This window comes from Panthera pardus, unplaced genomic scaffold (genome assembly GCF_024362965.1).
Source record: "Panthera pardus isolate Hobbes unplaced genomic scaffold, ASM2436296v1 HiC_scaffold_11, whole genome shotgun sequence".
Classification (NCBI taxonomy): domain Eukaryota; kingdom Metazoa; phylum Chordata; class Mammalia; order Carnivora; family Felidae; genus Panthera; species Panthera pardus.
The window spans coordinates 83,368,832-83,378,306 of record NW_026526666.1 but is presented as its reverse complement, the minus strand read 5'-3'; the positions used below and the strand labels follow the sequence as shown (position 1 = coordinate 83,378,306).

The 9,475-nt window shown below is 55.5% G+C and overlaps 1 long non-coding RNA gene across 1 annotated transcript; it reads left to right on the top strand.

The window, feature by feature from the left end:
* The first annotated feature begins 2,638 nt into the window (after positions 1-2,638).
* Positions 2,639-3,770, top strand: LOC109255242 (uncharacterized). Its single transcript, XR_002075145.2, has 2 exons — positions 2,639-3,107; positions 3,531-3,770. It is a non-coding gene; the product is annotated as an uncharacterized LOC109255242 (long non-coding RNA).
* The last annotated feature ends 5,705 nt before the right edge of the window (positions 3,771-9,475 follow it).

Genomic DNA, 9,475 nt, shown 5'->3' with positions numbered 1-9,475 from the left:
TGTGAGCAGGAGTGCCCCGGGTGGACAGGCAGGGGAAGGGTGTTCCGGGGCACAGCATGAACAAAGGCTGGGGGCATCATCTGCATTTCTGTCTCCCGGCTGTAACCTAAGCATATTGGTCACAGCAGCAGAATGAGGGCTGGATCCCAGGGTGCCCATGCTGGCATGTAGCCAATGCCTGGCACCCAGCGAGGGGGGTCGTGGGGTAAATTTAAAGGGTTTACAACCTGTTTGCAGGCTTTTAGAACAACTCCCTGATGTTGGACAAGATACTCAACCTCTCCGTGCCTCAGTTTCCTCATCTGTGAAGGGGGTCGTGAGAGCCCCCCCTCCCCGGCTGGGGTAGGGATGAACCCGTGTCAAGCACTTCAGGTGATGCCTGGTGCCCACGCTGTCATGAGGGTGTTTGCTGGGACTGATGCTCCTTCCGGTCCCCATGCCCGGGGGCTTCCTCCTGTCCTGAGAACTTCTAGGCGGTGGGTGGTCAGGACCATCCCTCCCGTTGAAGAAGCTGAATCCAAGGAGGTGAAGTGGCTTCTTCAAGGTCACGTGGCTGAGCTGGTGCGTGAGATCTGGGATCTCAGACAGAAATCTGACTTCAGAGCTCACCCGGTGCCCAGTGCTGTGTCTGACCCGTGGTGGGGCTGCCCTACAGCACCGGCCTGAGTGAGCCCAGGCCCAGGGGTCCACGGGAGACCCCAGATGCTGGGCAGAGAACAGCCTCACCTGCGCCCACATGGCCAAGGCTAACTGGGGGGGGGGGGGGTGCCCTCCGTCCCACCTCTTCCTACCTCGGCCTGAAGGCTCGGCTCACAAAGGCCCTTCTCGGTCCCTTCTGCCTCTGCTGGGCTCGCAGCGGCCCCATCATCAGCCCTGCCTTGCAGTGAGTGGGGGATTGGCACCCTGTGTTAAAATCCATGTCTGGATGAGCCCTTGGCTGGAGGAATTAACTCATGTACACACAGAAAATCTCCGCAGACTTGTCTTCTAATATTTATTCCGGAAACTGGAACATGCAGATGAGGCCAGCGCCTGACTCTGGGGCTGCAGAAAAAAATTGGCATTCTCCACGCCGCAAAGAGCTGCACACAGCACGGGCGGAGGTGGGCAGGAAGAAGGAAAAACCGACTCTCAGCCAGCGGAAGACAGGCCTCTCTTCAGTGGCAAAGGCTCGTGAGAATCCCAACACGTTCGTGCTCCACAGTCCTAAAATCCTAGAGGCTCAGACCCCTCAAGCTTAGAATTATCACTGCGTAGAATCTTCAAACCATAACATTTCAAGTCAGAATCACAGGATTTTAGGGTTTAATCATTGTCTCGGCCAGGCTGCTGATCAGCGGCGGCTCCCAGGCTTTTGGTCCACCCCAGGGCCGCCTCCTCAGGGCAGCCCTCCTTGACCCTCCATTAACTTAATGAGAAGACCTTTGAGTCTTGAGTGAGAAGAGGAGCGTGTCATTAAAAAAAAAAAAAATTAGGTTTCCAACCAAACGGAACAGCAAGTGCAAAGGTCCTGGGGCAGGAATGCACCGGTTGTGTTTGAGCTGGTTTCTGAATGTGTGGTGCGACAGGAAGAGCAGTGAAGCCAGAAATTGGAGGAGACCGTGAGTTGACCCTCTCCTCTGTTCTGGCCTCACTGTGCGCCTCGGGTGAGTCACCGCACCTCCCTGACCATCCATGTACCTTGTGGGACACAGGAAGTCACCCCTCTGCTCCTAAGACCCAGGGGGTGGGGCCTGATGAAGCCTGGAGATCCTTCCAAGACCAGGCATGTGTGAAATGCCCCAGATTCCTTGAAAAGGAGGGTAAGATGAGGAGGAAGTGATGGTCTTTCTCGAGCTCTACAGAGCAGCACGGCGGCCCACGCTGAGATGCCGAGGAGGTTCCCTATTTGGAAGTAAACACAGGCTCCGTTTAAGGGTTCACGGCAGCGGGAGCGAGGGGACCGGAGCACTTTGTTCCCAAGCGCGCTTATGTAAAAGCCGTCCCATTACCTATTCTCTGTAGCTTTTCGTTGCAAAACTCGAGAATTTCTAAACGCCCAGCTTGTGGTCCCGGGAAGGGAAGGCAGAGCCCAGGCTGGCCCTGCAGACTCCGCCCTTGGTGGTGGCCATGGTGGGAGTATTTGTGGGAAGCCCGAGCTGCCCCAAATACTGCTGTCTGAATTGGGTAGGTGACTGGCCCTCTCTGGACATGTTTCCTCAGCAGTGCAAAGATGGGGTCGGATTTAGGTGGCCTCTGTCCTGGTCGGGCTCCTCCAAAACTGTTCTGGAAGCAAGGTGTTGAGTTGCCGCTGGTGTATTTGGGAGGGCACCCCAGGACGTGCAGCAAGGGGGCGGAGAGCGAGGGCCGGGGAGGGAGGAAGGTCACATAAAGGTGCGTCAAGCTGTGGGCGATGGGGGCCCACGACTATGGGGACCCTCAGAGGAACCGTGTGGTACATGCCTCTGCCCCCCACCTGCCCCTTATTGGTCGAGAGCCACCTCTGTGAGCCAGAAGCATCCCTGCCCTCCAGCTGGCCCCACTCCCGGGCTGAGCAAGCTCCCGTGGGTCAGAGAAAGCCAGAGCAACCCGGAGAAATGCGCTTCCTGCAGCGGGAGGTGGGGGTTCTCGGGAGCTGTCCTCTCCGGCCGGCGGTGAACTGAGGCACGGCTGCAAGGACTCTGGGATTGGACCTCAAGAGCCCCTCTCCATCCCCAAGCCCTCCGCTGCTCTAACATTCTGGATCCTCCCTTCTTTCCAGGCAGCTCAACTCGGGTTCCATAAGCATTTGCGTCTGTCGGGTTCATGGCTGCATCTCCAGCATCTGGAACAGTGCCTGTCAACACGTATTGGCATGGAATAAACTGGCCGCCCGATGGGCATCTTTCTTGGTTGCACGCGTGGTGCTCTGGGCCCCGAGCTAGCCCTGGGGATACAACGTTGAATCGGGCTTGGTCCCTGCCTTTAGGAGCTTGCTGCACGGAGGGAGCAATGCGATCGCCACCATTGATGAGACTCTGTTGTGCAGGCCGGCTTCGCGTCGGTCGCCTTATTTCAGCCTCCGATAGCCACGAAGGGCCCGTGCGGTCGTGCCTATCTCACGGGCGAGCAACTCAAAGCTCAGAGAGGTGAAACGACTTGCCTGTCTCACCACACACTCACCAGCATGTTACTGGGTTTTTGTTTGGGTGTTACTGATTGGATTGGCCAGAGAAGAAGCCAGGGGAGAGGGCAGCCCCCATGCAGGAAAGAGGAGATGGTTCCGTTCTACCTGCTGTGTGCCGTGGTGTGTCCTTTCTCCTTCTCTGGGTCTCCAGTTACCTGCTTGCTGGAACAACTTCCCATCCGGTCCCCTTCCCTCCAGCCCATCCAGGGCCCGGCACAGGGCCCGACACGCTGCAGACGTGCAGCGAATATCTGTTGAAGTCCAAACTATGAAATGCTCTTTAAAAAGACGAGTTAGCTACGTCATTCTCGGGCTTATGTCTTTTGCTCAAGCTCTCCATCGCTTCCGTTTACCTGCCTTGTCTTCTTCACTCTGTTTCATGCAGGTACCACTGTGCTCGGGTGATCAAGGACCCAGACTCTGAAGCCGGACAGCCTGGATGTGGCTCTGGGACTTCGTCGCTGTGTGACTTGTGGCATCTTACTCCACCTCTCTGTGCCTCGGTGCCTCGTTCTGTAAAATTGGAACAATAGTGACGGTTTCAGAGAGTTGTGCTGAGGAAGAAATAAGGGGATGGACGTGGGGAGCGTTGAAAACCGCTCCAGGCACATATATATAGTCACTATGTAAATGCGTGCTATTACCATTTATTATTATGGTTATTATGGGTTATTATGATGCCACAGTGGACTTCAGGTGCCCTGAATCCACTCAGGCCTGAACCTGGGGCAGCCCTTCTCCTCCTGGGGGGCCCCACAGCTCCAGACTCGTCTTCTTAGCATTTCAAGTTCGCAACGAAGGGAGACATTCTCTATTGCCAGGAGTTCTGGAACATTCCTGGAGTTGGATTTCTCGGGACAGATTCGAGTCAGGAGAAACTTGTGAACCCAGCAGTTTCTGTCTTAGGAAGAGGCCCTGGGAGGACTTGTCCCCCTCCCTGTCTGCCCCCCCCCACCAGCCCCTTCCAGGGCCCCCCGCTGGCCCCTCACCCCCTCCACCCCGGGCTGAGAGAGGGTGGTGACCCCACCCCACTCGGGGCTGATGGGATTCTCCCTTCACTCCACTGTCCTTGTAGCCATTCTTTCAATGCATCCGAGCCCGTGTGCGGCAGGGCCATGTTTGTTCCTTAGTGGGCACCTCAGACAAGGCTGGCCTTGGAGGACGCGGCACTCCATTGTCACTGACACCTGCTTCCCCAGACTTTCTCTAAAAGGGACAGTTGCCATTTCCATGCCGCCCTCGGAACGTGGGCAGAGTTTACATCTTACAGATACAGCGGTGCCAGCCGGGAAACTGGGAGGTTTCAGGCAGCATCAGAGCCGAGGGGACCCGCACTGGGGACAGGCAAGGGACAGCTCGTCTCTGAGTCTCAGGCTTCCTCATCTACCCCTCCCCCTGGTAGATGGAGCCCCTCCCCCCGAGGCTGCTTTGAGGGTGGCGGGAGACAGAACGCGGAGGGCCACGGTGCCTGGCACACTGATTATCACCGTCTGCAGAAGCAGCATCAGATGCCCATGGGCTGTGGATTGCCCCTGTCCCTCATCCTCCGAAGCTCCCAGAGCTACTGGCCTGTCCACCCCCAGGACCAGAGGCAGAATCGGGACTAATAAGGGGGAGCAAATGCATTGGACTGAAGCCCGTGCTCTCTGGCTGTGTCTGCACCCACTTCCCAGCTGTTTGCAGGCTACCAGGGTTTCCAGAATATGCTCCTGAGCTCTGACCACGGTCCAGTTATGCGGTCCCCGTCCAGGCAGGCCCCATGTCTGGGGACAGAGAAACAGAAGGCAGGGGCCCATTCACCTGAGGACCCGGAGGCTCAGGACAGGACAGGACAGGACCTTTGCTCCTCAGAATCTGGGTCCAGGTCCCTATGGGTTCACGGGGTGAAGCTCCTTCCACTCCGGGGGCCTCCTGGGCTGGCACAGAGTCAGGGGCCTCCTGCCTCCTAGTCTGGCAGCCTTGTGTGCGGAGGGGTGATGATGCCCATTTACAGACCAGAACACTGCCCCCAAAGGGACCTGGGAAATGCCAGTGGCCTCTCAGACACGGGGTCAAACACGAGCCTGTCCCCATACCCCACAGACCCAAAGGAGTCAGGGGCCCTGAGGGGGGGGGTGTCTCAGGCCACAGGGGAGGCTGGGAGAGGTCAGTAGGCTGAGATCAGGGAGGACACACCCAGGCTGCCAGCGGCCCTGGGGGTAGTGGGTGTGGCCAGGCCCACTTTGGGTGGGGCTACCATTGGTTGTGGGTGGGGCCATCCCAGCATGTGGGAGTGGCCAGCCTGAGCCCTTGAAATTAACCGTTGTCCAGACTGGAACTCGGGTCACAGCAGCTAGTCAGGTGAAAATCTTCCTGGGAGGACCCCTGATCACTGGGAAGCTGGTGGGGCATCTCTGTCGCCTGAGACCTAGCGCCCCCCGCCCCCGCCACGCAGCTTTCAGCACCTCATTACTGTGGCTTACATGTTCCTGTCTCCCTTTTTAGAGCGTGAACTCCGTGGTGACAAAGCAGGGACGTAATTGCCTCGGTCGTGGCTATGTCGCAGGCATACAGTAGGCACTGGGTACCTTTTGCGACAATTGAGGGCAGGAATAGCTTAATTCAACTTTGGAGGGGATGATGAAGTAGGGGGATTCTCAGGGCTTCCTAGGGACTGTCTGGGTCAGGAAACCTCAGGGAGGAGCAAGCTTGGGGACAGAAGTGGCTCTGAGGCCCTTGGGCCAGGTTGGCAGGCGTGAGGCGGCTGCGTCCTCCCCTCCTCCCTCTACCTTGAGAGCCTCTGGCTGTGGCCTCACCCCTTGCCTTTCACTTCCCCTCAGGGAAATGGGGCAGCTGTCCTTCCCCCCGGAAAAGCCAGGCACTGCCTGCGGGCATGCAGGGGTGCTCCTCAGCCAGTCGTGCCTCCTCCCTTTATTTGGATATTGCTAAGGAAACTGACAAATCCATATCACCCTTAGGGAAGAAAAGGCAACAAAGACTCTGTGTGTGTGTGTGTGTGTGTGTGTGTGTGTGTGTGTTTCATTTGATAGTTGGGAAAACAGTGCCAGGCCTATAAAAGGGCCACAGGAGGAAGCCAGTTTGGCATTTCTGCTGTGGCATTCCTGTCCCCGGGAACCCCTTCCCAGGCACTTCCTCCTTCTGTCCCATCCCTGATCGCTCCCAGAGTCACCGCGACACCAGGCTGGGGCAGCTGGCGCAGGGGAGCCATCTGTGGCGGGGTCAGAGGTGATCCATCCAAGTCTCTGCAGGCAGGGCTTAGAGGGGGGTGGGGGGCACCGAGGGAGGAGCGGGGGTGGGGGTGGGGCAAGAGAGGCGTCGAGATGCCCAGGTGGAAACGGAACCCCTCGCGGGCGCTCCCCCTGGGCTCCTGCCACTCGTGTGCATGGCCAGCCAATTCTGTCCGCTCAGCCCTTCCTGTGATCAGCTTCGCAGGCACTCTGACAATTCACTGGGGAGTGGGGGCAGGTTCTAGACCCTCTGACTGTAGTGTGGCCCTGTGCCGGTGTGTTGAGAAAAATGTCCCGGGGTAGCGTGGGGCTTTAAAGCCATCTAGACACCGAGGTGGGGCCCAGGCACCAGCGTTGTTGAAAAGCCCTGGAAGATTCTGATGTGGAGTCAGACCTGAGAACCACAGAACCACACCAACTGCCTCGGTATACAAATGGAGACAATGGGTCCGGGAGCCTGAGTTCCATGGTGCGTCTGGTCTCCGGGGTCCTTCCAGCTAAGAGTCTAGTAGGGGACTGTGTGATAGCCTGGTTGGGAGCCGGGCTCAAATCCCGAGTTTTCCTCTCATCAGCTGTGTGACCTTGGGCAAGTGCCTGCCCCTCCCTGAGCTCCTCCTCTGTGGAATGGGGAGGTTCACAGGACCTGCTGCACAGGTCGGGTGAGGATGAATTGGACCAATGAGTCCAAAGTGCTCAGCCCGGAGCTGGGCACACAGGGGGCGCCCGGGCACTAGGGGCCACTGTCACTGGGACTCTGGCCAAGTGCACTGGGCTGTGCCCGTGGCCCCACCCACACTGGGAGGCCACGCTCTGAGCCTTTCCGGGACCACAGGGTCCTCCCTGCCCTCCTCCCCCCTCCCCCCTCCCCCCTCTGTCTTCTCCTGGGGCGGCAGAGGCTCCGCCCGCTCCTCCCCACCCCTCCCTTTTCTTCTCCCGCTTAACAAACAGCTTCACTTAAAAAGCCATCTGGGAGGATGGATGGCACAGACACATTTTTGCAGAACAAGTTTTCAGGGAGAAACGCCAAGAAATTAAAGGGACAGCACTGTGAAAATCAAACACAAACGGAGACCAGATTTGAAAATTCCCTGAGCAGACAAAACCAGGTAGTTGGCAGAAGCAGAGCTTAATTACGCTTAGTTTGCAAGACAAGCGAGGTTAATTTGACCTGGGTCACGTTTTGTTTATGCCTCTGAAAATTCTAAGTGAAACTTAAATCGTCCCCCCAATTTTGATCAGAGGCAACCACTAGCCAATTCTTTTTCATTTACAAAAATTCTCATACTGTAAGCACTCACCATAAGGAATAAAAACTTGCTGCCTGCATGCTATATAAATATGCTGCTTTCTAACAATATACTCCCGAGCCTCGGTCCATGTTTTGGTTTGAGTACCCTTGTTTTGCAACCGGTCTTTTTGGTGTGTGCATAATGAACTTTTACTAATCACCACTTACGTGATGTTGGTTTTGCTTCTGTTTTTTTTTTTAATGAACTTCTGACGGTTAACTGGGTCAGGCGTGGGATCCTGCAAAGATATCTCCCCGCTACCTGGAGGCTGGTGAGCAAAGCAGGTGCCAACGCCCACATAACTCCGCGCTCAGGGCTTTCTCGCTGGCCTGGGAGTTGTTGCTAAGTCTCTCTTGGGTCTGAGCTCTGCTCTCTCGGTGTCCTGAGCTCTTCAACTTCACTTGTTTTCCGTTTGTCCGTTGAAGCTTCTTGGTAAGGCACCCTTCTGTCGGGAAGGGGAAAAACCTGAGACTCGCTGGGTTTAAGGATGGGGTAGAATTACCAGGATCCCCATAGATTATTTGGTTTCGGGAATCTAAAGACAGAGGTGGGCTCCCTCCCCTGGTCTAAATCTTCCTTCTCTTCACTTAAAGACTCCTGCCTCTTATGTGTAGACCCAGTGTGGACGAGGATCTGGTACCTTTCTGGAAGAATGGGTGAACTTCACAAAGGATAATTTGCAGTTGTAGTGGTCACTTTGGGGAACCTGCAATTTAAAAAAGATAATCCCTTGGCGCCTGGGAGGCTCAGTCGGTTAAGCGTCCAGCTTCGGCTCTGGTCATGATCTCACATTTTGTGGGTTCGAGCCCCGCGTCGGGCTCTGTGCTGACAACTCAGAGCCTGGAGCCTGCTTCGGATTCTGTGTCCCCCTCGCTCTCTGCCCCTCTCCCACTCACGCTCTGTCTCTCTGTCTCTGTCTCTCTCTCTCAAAAATAAATAAACATTAAAAAAATTAAAGATAAAAAAAAGAGTCTTAAAAAAAGGTAAAAATAGGGGCGCCTGGGTGGCTTGGTCGGTTAAGTGTCCGACTTTGGCTCAGGTCATGATCTCACGGTCTGTGAGTTCGAGCCCCGCGTCAAGCTGTGTGCTGACAGCTCAGAGCCTGAAGCCTGTTTCAGATTCTCTGTCTCCCTCTCTCTCTGCCCCTCCCCTGTTCATGCTCTGTCTCTCTCTGTCTCAAAAATAAATAAGCGTTAAAAAATTAAAAAAAAAAAAAGGTAAAAATAATCCATTTTTAAGGGGTGCCCTTGAAAAAAGAAGAGCCCGAATCTCTTGAACACAGTGGAATGCATTCTTTGATTGGTTTCCAGAGGCCTCTGGAAGACAGAATGACTAAAAGAGCCTCTCTAAAGATTTATTACAATGGGCCAATGACAAACTTGAGACAAAAGCCCCGACTAAGAGTAAGGGCTTGACAGACCCTCCAGCTAGCCCCTCTGTCTTGTTATTTTCTGCCACCTGACTGTCCCGATTCCAACAATCCTTTTCATCTTCCCCCGCACCTCCCACCCCAACCTCCTAAGCTCCTGACACCCTTGAGAGCAAGACTTTCCCACGAATCGGGGCTTCCCAGCTACAGCAGAATTCAAACCCTGGTCTTGAGCTGAATGCCAAGTCATTACAAAGGATCTTCCAGATCCCCAAAAGGATCAAAATGAATTTATAAAAGAATTTCTGATGCGTAGAGCTTATGACTCTGGGCCCTCTGGTTTGTACCAATTTGTTCACGTGACGGTAATACCAGGAGACACCCAAAGGTGGCTCCCCACAGCAGATTGAACAGACTCCTCTCAAGAGTTGGGGGACCCTACCAA